General features: G+C 43.9%; 1 non-coding gene across 1 annotated transcript; it reads left to right on the top strand.

The window, feature by feature from the left end:
- The first annotated feature begins 267 nt into the window (after positions 1-267).
- Positions 268-349, top strand: trnas-gcu (transfer RNA serine (anticodon GCU)). Its single transcript has one exon. It is a non-coding gene; the product is annotated as a tRNA-Ser (tRNA).
- The last annotated feature ends 12,886 nt before the right edge of the window (positions 350-13,235 follow it).

Raw genomic sequence — 13,235 nt, 5'->3', positions numbered from 1 at the left:
TCTCGGGTTCTTCATTCCGTTGACTTCAAATCTTCACAGAATTCAACAGACCTTGTTACATATTCATTTCCTCATATTTGTTCAGATCACTGTGTGCATAGCGTGACAGTGGGAGTGCACTTGCCCCACAACCCAGGGGCCAGACCATCGTCTTTGAACCGTACTGTGTTATTTATCATTTCACCAACACCAGCGAGAAATATCTGCTGCTCTGCCTAATTTACGCAATTCAATTGTTCATAAGGTCATAGCTTTCCCCACTGCTATGACGAGGTGGCCGAGAGGTTAAGGCGATGGACTGCTAATCCATTGTGCTCTGCACGCGTGGGTTCGAATCCCACTCTCGTCGCTGTCATCAACGTCTTTCAGTTGTGTTGCTTTCAGTTGATCACAGCTGTCCAACTGAAACTCCGTTGTTGAGTTTATATGCATTGACGCTATGACAAAATCTCAAAGAATAGTTTGAGCCTGTTGACTAAACTGCATTGTAATGTTGGTTGCATTGGGATAATGAATAAAAACTCGATTTTCTTTTTCAAGTCAAGTTGCTGTGAACGTTTTTTTTCGTATGAAAGACATCCAGGAAAATCAAATACCACGAGCTGCGAAGTGCATGTTTATGTAAAGGGAATCTTCATGAATGTTTTGTCAGATGAAATCTGGAGGAGGTTGAGTAGAAGTAATTCATCCTGGTGAGAAGAGCACAGTGAGACAGCACAAAATAATGGAGATATTTCAAAGGGGCAGGGCGTGGGTGTAGGGGCACTGAGAACTGGCTGTAAATGCGCAGTGGAGAATTGCCGATGTGGTTCCGTGCATGGGCACAGAGAGACTTGCACATTGGTCTCGCCCTCGCCCCTTACTCTCGCCGTTGATGAATGCTGGACATAAGGCACAGATAAACACAAGATGTGGGAAGCAAACTCCCTCTCGTTGTGCACACACTGGATGCATCACATTGAACTATGAACAACTGGAGAAATCAGCATGTTACCTTTCGGGAGTGAAACTAAACTGTGGATCAATAACCGCAGATTCATGCAACATAACCATGAAAAATGATTTAAAATGTAGGGTGTAGGTTTGATCACTGAGGTGTACGTTTGATATCCAGACGTTTCATTACTTGGCAAGGTAACATCATCAGCAGTAGTGACCTCCAAGTGAAGTGAAGCTGTTGTCCCCTGCTTTCTATTTTTATCTTTCTCCTCGGTGGGGTTCCTGGGGTTTGTGGTGATGTCATTTCCTGTTCATTTTCTGAGGGCTTGATAGATGGCATCTAGATCTATGTGTTTGTTTATGGCATTGTGGTTGGAGTGTTAGGCCTCTAGGAATTCTCTGGCGTGTCTTTGCTTAGCCTGTCCCAGGATAGATGTGTTGTCCCAGTCGAAATGGTGGTATTTTTAGTCCATGTGTAGGGCTACGAGAGAGAGAAGGTCGTGTCTTTTTATGGCTAGCTGGTGTTCGTATATCCTGGTGGCTAACTTTCTTCCTGTTGTCTTACGTCGTGTTTGTGGCAGTCCGTGCATGGAATTTTGTGTATGACATTGGTTTTACCCATGGGTTGTACTGGGTCATTTAGGTTTGTTAGTTTTTGTTTGAGAGTGTTGGTGGGTTTGTGTGCTACTGGGATTCCGAGGGGTCTTAGTAGTCTGGCTGTCATTTCTGAAACTTCTTTGATGTATGGTAAGGTGGTTAGGGTTTCTGGCTGTGTTTGGTCTGCTTGTCGTGGTTTGTTCTTGAGGAATCTGCGCACTGTATTTTTTGAGGAACTGTTCTTCTCGAATACGTTGTATAGGTGGTTCTCCTCTGTTTTCCGAAGTTCGTCTGTGCTGCAGTGTGTGGTGGCTCGTTGGAATAGTGTTCTGATATAGCTTTGTTTGTGTGTGTTGGGATGGTTGCTGGTGTAGTTAAGTATTTGGTCAGTGTTTGTCGGTTTTCTGTATACGCAGGTATGTAGTTCTCCGTTGTCCTTTCTTTCTACTGTGACGTTCAGGAATGCGAGTTTGTTGTCGGTTTCTTCCTCCTTGGTGAACCTTATGCCTGTGAGGGTGTTGTTGATGATGTTAAATGTCTTTACTATCTTGTTTCGTTTTGTGATGACAAAGGTGTCATCCACGTAGCGGACCCACATTTTTGGTTTGATTGTTGGTAGGGCTGTTTGTTCGATTCTATGCGTTACCGCTTCTGCTATGAGGCCTGATAGTGGAGATACCATGGGTGTACCGTTGGTTTGTTTGTAGACGATGTTGTTGAACGTGAAGTGGGTGGTGAGGCACAAGTCCACTCGCTTCATGATGTTTTCCTTGTTAATGTGATTGATGGCTGTTGGTGTGTGTGTGATGGTCTCTTCTAAAAGTGTGGTTAGTGTTTTCTTTTCAAGGTCGATGTTGGTGAAGGTGAACAGTGCTGTTATGTCGAATGAGATCATTGCTTCCTCTTCCTACACCTTGGTGTTTTTAGGAATTCCTGGGTGGAGTGGATGGAGTGCTGTGACTCTTCTATGAGGTATTTCAGACTTGCGTGTAGTTTTTTGGCCAGTCTGTAAGTTGGTGTTCCGGGTAATGAGACTATGGGTCTGAGCGGGGCTCCTGGTTTATGGATTTTTGGTAGTCCGGTTCGACTTATGCAACACACTGATCCTGGGACAGTCTAAGCAAAGACATGCCAGAGAATTCCGAAAGGCATGGCACTCCAACCACAATGCCATAAACAAACACATAGATCTAAATGCCATCTATCAACCCCGCAGAAACGAACAGGAAATGACATCACCACAAACCCAAGGAACCCCATCCAGGAGAAAGATATAAATAGAAAGCAAGAGACAACAGCTTCACTTGGAGCTCGCCACTGATGATTTTACCTAGCCAGGTAATGAAACGTCTGGATATCAAACCGACAGCTCAGCGAGCACACCGACACCATAAACCTAAACCTGAGCTACAAACCTTCACAAACCTTGCGATTTAAAGTGTCTTTATACGCATATCATTCATAGACTTTTCGTTATAAGACCGGTCTGGTTGAAAGAAGAAGACACCATATTTCAAGATGGATGACAACGTTACCAATTTTGTTTAGAAACTGAGATCTATTTGATCATTTTACACAGTGAACAAGTTCATTTTAAATAATGCAAACCACAGTCTCTCATCTGGAATAAAAGTGTGATTTCAATATAAACATTGTCCTTGCTAAGTCGCAGTTACTCAACATGAAAAATAGGATGTAATTTTTATTAAGCATACATCAGTCAGCACCATTATCTTACTTCGGATTGACTGCAGTATGCACATGCCAAATAAGGTTTAAGAAAGAATGACTTTTGGAAATAATGATTCGGTGGTGACTAAAAATAATATTAGGTTCTCATGATGCGGGTATTCCACCAATGGCTCCAGTGGTAGAAATGTTCAGTGGGCAGTATTTCTATGATGGTATAGATATATGTGAGGTGCCAGGGATGGGAGCTCCCACTTTATCTGGAGCAGCGTCTTTTGACGAGGACCAGGGAGCATTGTGACATCAGGTTGGGAGTTCCAACCACACATGGAGCAGCTTCTATTGACATGGAGCAGTAGGGAGCATTGGGACATCCGAATGCAAGATCTAACCTCATTTGGAGCAGCTTCAGTTGGCATGGAGCAGGAAGCTTTGCAAGATCCATCTGGGAGCTCCACTCTCACCTGGATCAGCTTTTAATGACATGTAACAGCAGGGAGCATTGGGACATCAGAGTGATAGATCTAACCTCAACTGGACTGCTTCTATTGACAGGGAGGAGGGAACATTGGGACATCAGACTGGGAGCTCCAACCTCACAAGGACCAGCGTGTAATGACATGTAGCCGCTGGGAGCATTGGGACATCAGAGTGGTAGGTCTAACCTGAACTGCACCACTTCTACTGACATGGAGCAGGGAGCATTGGGACATCAGACTGGGAGCTCCAACTTCAAGTCGAGCCGCTTCTATTGACATGGAGCAGCAAGGAGCATTGGAACGTCAGGTTGGGAGCTCCAACATCACCTGGAACAGCTTGTATTTACATGGAAGAGGAGGGAGGATTGGGACATTAGGCTTCGGGAAAAGATATTCAATTGTTTTAATCTAAAGTAAAATATGTTTCAACACCTCAGATGTTAATTGATTTATGAGGAATCTTTCCCGGAAAAATAATTAATTATTTAGATTGTAAAGACAACTCCTGCAAATATTCAACTCAGGAAAACGCATTGGTACAGAGAGAAAAAGAGTGATGTTTCATGTCTTTGTCTTTTCTTTTCTGGAAGACTCTGGACTGGATTACATCACCGGAAGGACGTTTTCACTCATTTCCTGCAAGTACAGACAGGTCATTAACGTAATCTTAAACTGAAAATTAATGGGAATATGCGATGTTATGATTAGGCTGGAGTTTACCTCAAATTATGGTGAAAACGTAGCAAAGTCAGTTGCAATTCCCTTGATCAGCAGGGACTAAATCAATGATGGTGATTATCTTGGTTCTTTGTTCACCTTGTGACTGTTACTGCTGTTGCTCATGTCCTTGTTAACACCACAGCTCTGCAGGGTGTAAAATCTCAGCTGTGCATTCGGCCAGTGGTACAACCATTCGTATAGCTGGCTACGGATCAGGCGGTTGTAAGTTCAACTTTTACTTTGCGCAAGCGCATTGTGGAGATTCATCACACATCCAACCTAATCATTTTTGTTATGCTGAGGTGGGTACTATTTGAAATTTTCATCTCCACGAACGAAAATTTTTTCACTGTCTTCGACCAGTTAAACATTACCAAAAGCTATCAGAGTAAAAATCACACAGCACCAGATTGCATCGAACAGGCATATTTGGAAGCACCAATGTTTCATGCACTGCTTCTTCAACAGGTGTTTGACAACTATTGGAATCTAAAATGGCTTTGTGTAATTATTAAATGTATCCATCCCAGTCCAACACCAACAACTCCATGTCATGGATACCGTCGACACCACGAACGGTCGGTTAAAGTCCAGATGATCTTCCAAAAGATCGCGCATATTGACACAAACACCAAGTTTCTGCAGAAAAACACCCACCTGATGAAGGAGCGGCTCTCCGAAAGCTAGTGCTTCCAAATAAACCTGCTGGACTCTGCCCTGATATTGTGAAATTTTTAACTTTGTCTACCCAACTCAAACACTGGCACTTCCATATCATAGACACCGTCAGTCATGTCCCACGTTGTCAGAGAAGGCAATCCTGGAATAGCCCAATACATTGCTCATGGGTACGTTTCGTTTTCAGAAACCAACGCACTCAATCGCTGCAGCTCCTGTGTATGAAAAGACAGAAAAGAAATAGCTGAGACTCAGTTTTGACAATATTTTGAAACTCTTTGGGAAGTGGAATCAGAGGAGAATGAAGGATTAAATGTCTGACTGTGCAGAGAGAGGGAAGGCACTTTTCCCTTATTTGAAGAGCTCGGGTATTGACTGATCTAACAAGAAGTCCTGATTTTCTGAACAGTTTTGAAACCCAGGCCACTCAGTTAATGCGCTGAATACGAACTACTAGACCACCAGGGATGAGGGCAGAAGCAGTTGCACCGTTTCATCATAACACAGTTTTTGGAATTATGTCACTGCAGATATGTTTTCCCTCAAAAATGATTGAATCATGGAGTGTTTACAGCACAGAACTGGGTCCCTTCATCTCGTTTCCCAGCACTTGGTCTGTAACCTTGTAAGCCCTGACGTTTCACCCGAATCCTAATTTCTCTGGAAAGTTTTAATGTCGTAAAACACAATAAATGGGATTAAAGTTTGAGATGGGAGCTGAACCCCATTATTACCCATAGACTGAAGCACGCAGACACATTTCCCCAAGTGTGACACAGGCCTCGGGAGAAAACAAGCAGAAAGTAAGATTTCACCACTTGTCTGATGTTGTCCCATTTCAGAGTTCAACACCAATGTCTGGTTACAGCAAAGAAAGGAAGCATTCAGCCTCTCCCGTCCCAGTGTTCCTTGCCCATTGTTTGCCCATAACTCTGTAGTTTATACTGCCTCACCTCGTTCTTTCTGCCAAACTTGATCACTGCTCACGCCCGCTATTTCCTGTCCTGACGAACGGTTTGCCTCAAGTTCTTGGAATGAAAAACAGGAATGGCCTATTTCAAGCACTTTTCTAGTTCACAAGGCCAATGTTATCACCACTGAGCAAGCACAGTGCCAGCTCAGAGAGAAGGTTTCATCCTTTAGAAACTGAAATGCAAAGATGATTCGATAGCCTCAGTGTTGTAAACCAACCAACAAGATAGGAATAGGGCCGAGGGGATCACGCACAGAAGGATGGGAGTATAGAATGGCGAATTCCATGGTGTCCAGGGTGATGTTAACAGAAATATTCCCTGGTAGTATAGTGATGAGTATTCAGTGATTTCACTGTCATGGCTTGTTAAAGGTTAACGTTTACAGTAATCAATATGAAATACTGCTTGAGATTTCGAAGCAGAATGATGTGCAGCAGACAGAAACGTTTCCCTGCATGACCTAATAAGAGAGCTCAGAAGAGCCAGGAGGAGACATGAGAGCCAGGAGGAAACATTAGATGTTGTTGGCGGATAGGGTCAGGGTTAACCCTCAGGCTTTCCATAGGTATGTCAGGAATAAAAGAATGACGAGAGTTAAAGTAGGGCCAATCAATAATAATAGTGGGAAGTTGTGTGTGGAATCAGAGGAGACATGGGATACAATAAATAAATATTTTTCGACAGTGTTCATTATATAAAATGAAAATGTTGGCGAGGAAGATACCGAGATACTTACATCTCGACTCGAAGAGATTGAGATTCACAAGGAAGAGGTATTAAAAATACTGTAGAGTGTGAAAATAGACAAGTCCTCTGGGCCAGATGGGATCTATCCTAGAATCCTCTGGGAAGCAAATGAAGAGTTAGCCGAGCCTGTGCCATTGATCTAGAAATCATCATATTCTACAGGAATAGTGCCTGAGGACTGGAGGATTGCAAATGTGGTTCCCTTGTTAAAGAAGGGTAGTAGAGACAACCCTGGTAATTACAGACCAGTGAGTCTCACTTCAGTCGTTGGTAAAGCATTGGAAAAGATTATAAGAGATAGGATTTATAATCATCTAGAAAAGAATAATCTGGTCAGGGACAGTCAGCACGGTTTTGTAAAGAGTAGGTCGTGCCTAACGAATCTTATGAGTTTTTTAACAAAGTGACCAAACAGGTGGATGAGAGTAAGCAGGTTGATGTTCTGTATATGGATTTCAGCAAGGTGTTCAATAAGGTTCCCGCAGTAGGCTATTATACAAAATGCGGAGGAATGGGATTGTGGGAGACATAGCAGTTTGAATCAGTAATTGGCTCTCTCAAAGAAAACAGAGTGTTGTAGTTGATGCAACATGTTCATCTTGGTGTCCAGTTACTAGCGGCGTTCCGCAAGGTTCGATGTTGGGTCCACTGCTATTCGTCTTTTTTTATAAATAACCTGGCTTACAAGAGTGTGTTAGTAAATTTGCGGACAACACTATGGTCGGTGGAGTTGTGGATAGTGACGAAGGATGTAGTAGATTGCAGAGAGACATAGATAGGATGCAGAGCTGGGCTGAGAGGTGGCAAATTGAGTTTAATGTGGACAAGTGTGCGGTGATACACTTTGGACGGAGTAATCGGAATGTAAAGTACTGGGCTAATGGTAAGATTCTTGGGAGTGCAGATGAACAGATAGATCTCGGTGTCCATGTACACAGAGGCCTGAAAGTTGCCACCCAGATTGACAGGGTTGTCAAGAAGGAAAACCGTGTTTTGGCCTTTATTAATAGAGGGATTGAGTTCTGGAATCAGAAGGTTATGCTGCAGCTGTACAAAGATCTGGTACGGCCACATTTGAAGTATTATCAACAGCTCTGGTCACCACATTATAAGAAGAATGTTGACGCTTTGGAAAGGGTGCAGAGGGGATTTTCTAGCATGTTGCCTGGTATGGAACGAATGTATTACGAGGAAAGACTGAGGGCCTTGAGGCTGTCCTCGTTGGAGAGAAGACTGAGAGGTGACTTAATAGAGACATACAAGATAATTAGAGGTTTAGATGGGGTGGATAGGGAGAGTCTTTTTCCAAGTATGGTGATGGCAAACACGAGGGTTACAACTTTAAAGTGAGGGGAGAAAGGTATAAGACAGGTGTCAGGGGTAGTTTCTTTACTCAGAGAGTAGTTAGGGCATGGAATGCTTTGCCTATAACAGTGGTAGATTCGCCAAGATTAAATGCATTTAAGTCGTCATTGGAGAGGCATATGGACGTACATGGAATAATGTAGATGGGATGGGCTTTAGATTAGTATGACAGGGCGGCGCAACATCGAGGGCCGAAGGGTCTGTACTGCGCTGTAGTGTTCTATGTTCTATATGCTACAATTCCACATCAGCAATTTCATCGGCAATTGCCTGACGTTCAATCAGGTAAAAACAATGACTGCAGATGCTGAAAAACAAATACTGGATTAGTGGTGCTGGAAGAGCACAGCAGTTCAGGCAGCATCCAACAAGCAGCGAAATCGACGTTTCGGGCAAAAGCCCTTCATCAGCAATAAAGGCAGTGAGCCTGAAGCGTGGAGAGATGAGCTAGAGGAGAGTGGGGGTGGGGAGAGAGTAGCATCGAGTACAATGGGTGAGTGGGGGAGGAGATGAAGGTGATAGGTCAAGGAGGAGAGGGTGGAGTGGATAGGTGGAAAAGAAGATAGGCAGGTCGGACAAGTCAAGGAGACAGCAACTGAGCTGGAAGTTTGAAACTAGGATGAGGTGGGGGAAGGGGAAATGAGGAAACTGGTGAAGTCCACATTGATGCCCTGGGGTTGAAGTGTTTCGAGGTGGAAGATGAGGCGTTCTTCCTCCAGGCGTCTGGTGGTGAGGGAGCGGCGGTGAAGGAGGCCCAGGACCTCCATGTCCTCGGCAGAGTGGGAGGGGGAGTTGAAATGTTGGGCCACGGGGCGGTTTGGTTGATTGGTGCGGGTATCTCGGAGATGTTCCCTAAAGCGCTCTGCTAGGAGGCGCCCGTTCAAACAGTTTAAAACAAGAACGGAGGGGGCGTCAGGAAAACGGAAGGGGATTAGTGGTTTGTGAGAGTCAACGACATGCCTCGTGGAGCCAGGTTCAATGTAGACACTGAATATCGGTTTTCCTGTTTACCTTGGTATACTGATCACGACAGATCAATGACCCAATATTGTCTGCCCTTTGTGTGTTGTTCTTTGTACATTTCACCTCGGTTCAGTGCTCCGGGGGACCACGCTTTTTTAAATTTGGCACATTTTACTCAGGTCGGTTTTGCAGCTTCATATTAAGGCCAACAATTTTAGGAACAAATAATCACCATTCAGACCATCACGTCTACTCCGCTATTGAATGGTTTCATATCTGATCTGATAACCTTGAACTGCACTTTCTTGTCTTTCGCCATAATGTTTGATGTCTTCGCTGTTTGAAGATCTACCGATCTCAGCCTCATTACACCTAATGACACTTCCTCAACAGCCCTCTGCTACGAGAAAGTCCACTGATCCAGAACTGTCTGAGAGAATAAATGCTTCTTCATCTCTATTTTAATTGTGAGATCCGCATTCTAATACGAAGTTAAAAATCGCACGACACCAGGTCATAGTCCAACAGGTTTAATGGAAGCAATAAAATTTGGAGAGCTGCTCCTTCATCAGGTGGCTGTGGAGTACACAGTGGTAAGTTACAGAATTTATAGCGAAAGGTTACAGTGTAATGTCACTGAAATTATACATTGGAAAAATACCTTGATTGCTTGTTAAGTCTTCCATCTGTTGAAATGACTATGTTAGGTTCATTTCTTTCTTATGTAAATCGAAAGACTTTCTTTTAACAGTTACATTCTCAGGTGGACTTTACCAATTAGTGTCAGCACAGATAACATGTTGACAGTGTTAGTCCCTTTGTGCCGCGCCCATACCATAATGTTTAGACTGACGCTCATCTGAAAAAAAACAACACTCTGCAGGCAACGATGCCTTAAAACATGGTACATCGGTAAAGCTGAGCAAAGACTACAACAACGGAATGGGCGCTGCACATCAATCAACAGACAGGTATGCCCCTTCCCTGTTGGAGAGCACTTCAGTGATCCAGGACATTCGACCTCGGATCTTCGGGTGACAATCCTCCAAGGCGGTCTTCGGAACAGGCAGCAGCTAAAAGTGCCCCCACAGAGACTGATAGCGCGCACACACACACACACACACACACACACACACACACACACACACACACACACACACACACACACACACACACACACACACACACATATACGTCTGTGGGGTGAATTTGTACTTGCAGATTTACATTGTACTTTGCACAATAACTGCATGAATCCATGTAAGTCTCTGGTAACTCATTTGTATAAATTAGAATCAGTCTAAACATTATGGAACAGACAGCAGCAGGGGGGGGGGGCAGACACCAGTTGTTAAACTTCACCTGAGAATGAAACTTTAAAATTAAAAAAAATTGCACTTTACATATGAAAGAAGTGAAGCTCACATTGTCATTCTAACAGATCAGAGACTTAGCAAACAATCAAGGTATTTTTCAATGTACAATTTCAGTTACGACACTATCCGAGTGAATCTCTCCTGCAACTTTCCCAGTGCGATCTCATCCCTGGACAATTGTAGCACTGAGCTGAATGAACATATTTCTATTCTGTAACAGCATCGGGGGTGGCTCTGCAGCATTTATTGCCTTCCGGTTTGGAGTCACGTGGACGCCAGACCAGATAAGGACAGTAGTTTCCTTCCCTCAACGACGTCAGTGAAACACATGGGTTTTTCAGACAACGTATTCTTAATTCTAGGCATTTATTGCATTCACATACTATCATCGTCGTGGTGTGGTGAGAATCCAACCCTTCTCCCCAGAATATTACCTTGCTTTGATGTGTTAACAATCCAGCAATAATACCACTAGGCTATCGCAGAAAGCCCTCATGGGGGATCTTTTCCAATAGAGCCTCTTTTCCCCAATGATTCCTTATGCCCTTTTATTGAGCCTCGCACTCCAATAATCTCTGGTCCATGTCAGTAAAAACTACTAAAAGAGAATTGATCTCACAGCCACGATATCCAAACGGATCGAATGATTTGAAGGTGCCAATGAAGAGATTGGGGCAACAGTGAGTGCAACGGCACAGACTGGATGATATCAACGTGAAAGTGTATATTAGATTGTGCAATGCCTCAGTTAAATGGGATGAGGGACGGAAAAGAGAGTTCGGGAGAGTGCGAGGCAGAGACATCTTCGAGAACTTTTGGGTTTAAATCCTGATACATGAGACGCAGAAATATCAGAGAATAAAATTCGATGGAAAACAGATCATCACCTCGGAGGATACTATCTTGTAAAAACGATTAATTTCTGACCGTGTTACACCAAAAGTAAAACTTTGAGAGAGCTGACCGCCATGATGTGGATTCGAACTGAGGTCGCTGCAATCACAACGCAGAATGCGATCTACTGAACGGTTAAAGCATTCGACATACCACATTCGTAAACTGCAACCAGTATGGCAGCAGAGGAAATGTCAGGAAGAATGTACAATATCAGGATTTAGCGACAGGCATGTGGGAACGCAGAATGAACCGAATCTTTAACTTTAGGGTCCCCAGAGACTGTGGAGATTCCATGAATGAGAGTACAGGAGAATGGGATTAATGAAACTCTCCAAACTCTTGGCAGAGAGCAGAATATTGTTGAAACGTATGCTTCAATAGCATTATATTTGAACATCGGCTACTCCATGACTTTGCCCACACAAGGCTGGACCAATTGCTGCATGCAATCACACATAATCCCAGTTCCAGACCCGGAATCAGAGCAACTGTATGAAGCATCCACGAAGATCCAATTGGAAACTGGAATGGAATGACAGGAGAGAGGCGTATGTATTTCCGAGGTTGGGACAGCTCCTGGTCAAAAGCGGGGTGGAAGGGAATACTTGCCCCCATTTATAATATTATGACCATAAACAGTACATGTTGCTGAGACAGCCGATTGGCGCATCTAAAGCGTGTGGAGACTTTAACTTTGGGGTGGCAAGGTTTGAAATTTCATTTTCCTGTTTGGATCATTGGTTTTGACATTGGCATCTGCTTTTGTTCGCATCAGCTCAGAATCAGCTTCTTGTTCCCAATAAATTCTGCAACCTGGAGAAGGTGGTGTTGTGTTTATATAATAAAATAGGCATCCTTGGGGACTCACACACGCAACTGGTAATGTTAAAGTTCGAGGAATAAAACCTGGAATGGAAGCCTGATCTCAGGAACAGTGAACATGCCTTTAATTTCCTGCAATCTCATTCATGCAGATCGCTGAGATAGGGGATGCTACCATCTTTACCCAATCCTGCCTACTTGTGCCTCCAGGACCTGAACAAAATAGGTGACCCTTAATCCCAGAATGAAAACCGCGCGGGAAAGCAGGCCATTCAGCCCTTGCAGTTGACACTATCCCTCTGAAACACATCCTATCAGACCCACACTCCATACCTATTCCATTCCCCTTCATTTCCCATGGCAGATCCCAGTAACCTTCACATCTACAGACTGTGGGAGGAAACTCACACAAACAAAGAGAGAATGTGCAAACTGCACACAGTCACACGAGACTGGGATCGAATCCATGTCTCTCGAGCAGCGAGGCAGCAGCGAATCAGGATGAACAACAAATGCTGTCCTGACCAGCGACATCCACACCCTGTGGGTGTATCAGGAAGAATAAAAACACATTCACAACATGGACAACGGGACTTACGTCTGCGTGGACATGATTTCAACCAATCGTTTATCCTGGGTAGATACAAGGACACCGATATCACAGAGAAACCAGCGCAATGTGGGATTCAATTACCTGGTGAAGTGGAAACTCATCTACTCAGTCAAACTGGGTACAGAATATTCAACAGTCCCGTGGATGGGAAGGGCTCAATGAGCAGAGAAACCTCCAGATTTACCAGCGAGATCACATATCCCAGAAGGAGATCAATTAAACTGTCAACGGTGCTGTTCATCCCAACCAGCTGCCAGTTTCATAGTGTCAAAGTCATAGACTCACACAGCATGAAAACAGGCCTTTCACTCCTACCAGCTCATTCTGAACATAATGCCAAACTAAACGAGTCGCATCTGATGGCTCTTGTAAATGT

The sequence above is a fragment of the Chiloscyllium punctatum genome, chromosome 17, assembly GCF_047496795.1.
Source record: "Chiloscyllium punctatum isolate Juve2018m chromosome 17, sChiPun1.3, whole genome shotgun sequence".
Taxonomy (NCBI): Eukaryota; Metazoa; Chordata; class Chondrichthyes; order Orectolobiformes; family Hemiscylliidae; genus Chiloscyllium; species Chiloscyllium punctatum.
Note: the sequence above shows the minus strand (reverse complement) of the source record. Positions and strands in the feature narration are given on the sequence as shown.